General features: G+C 43.5%; 1 pseudogene; it reads left to right on the top strand.

Annotated features, from left to right (window-relative positions):
• Positions 1-279: 279 nt before the first annotated feature.
• LOC144478127 (U2 spliceosomal RNA) lies at positions 280-458 on the top strand (annotated as a pseudogene).
• Positions 459-715: the final 257 nt, after the last annotated feature.

The following is a 715-nucleotide window of genomic DNA, read 5'->3' as shown; positions in this document are numbered from 1 at the left end:
AATTGTAACTCTATTTTATCTTATTTTATATTAATTTATTGTACGATCGATATTTACATTCATCGCTGTTTTAACTGTTTTAATTGTTATCATCTTTTACCTACTAAGACACATATTGTTATACATGTTATATATTTTATTTCTACTCGTTAGCCACATTTTTAATGATTGCTCTGGCTACTATTTTATTACTTATTTATTTATATATTTATATTTTAGCCCCGCGACTAGCGGTTGAACTGTAGCACCCCCAAGTCTCCTTTGTAAGCTCGGGGGAAGATGTTTTGAAATAAATACACAAGTATCTGTTCTTATCAGCTTAATATCTGATACACTGCCCATCGGGTAGTCAGAATATTAACCTGATTTTTGGAACCGGACGGAGTGGTCGGGGCTCGCTCCCCCTCTGTCGCGGGTCGGCCCGGCCTTGCAGTGCCGCTGGGATTGGCCCAATTATCTTATTTAAATAATTAATTTCCATCTGAGGCCAATCCCAGGTCGACCCGCCCTTTGGTTCCAAAAATCGGGCTCTGGCTACCCGACCATTAGAAAAGTTTAAGTGCGCGGTCAAGAAGTCGTCATCGAGGGACCCCCAGAACTCCGCCGGACTCGCTGGACTATCGTGGTGGGGGCGCGGTGAGTAGCCGTTTTCTATTTCTACTTTTCTTTTCCCTCCGGGAAAATCGAACGTGCGCGGCTCTTCGAGGCCCGCGCG

This window comes from Augochlora pura, unplaced genomic scaffold (genome assembly GCF_028453695.1).
Source record: "Augochlora pura isolate Apur16 unplaced genomic scaffold, APUR_v2.2.1 APUR_unplaced_8463, whole genome shotgun sequence".
Classification (NCBI taxonomy): Eukaryota; Metazoa; Arthropoda; class Insecta; order Hymenoptera; family Halictidae; genus Augochlora; species Augochlora pura.
The sequence above is the reverse complement of the archived record's forward strand: the minus strand, read 5'-3'. Positions and strand labels throughout refer to the sequence as shown.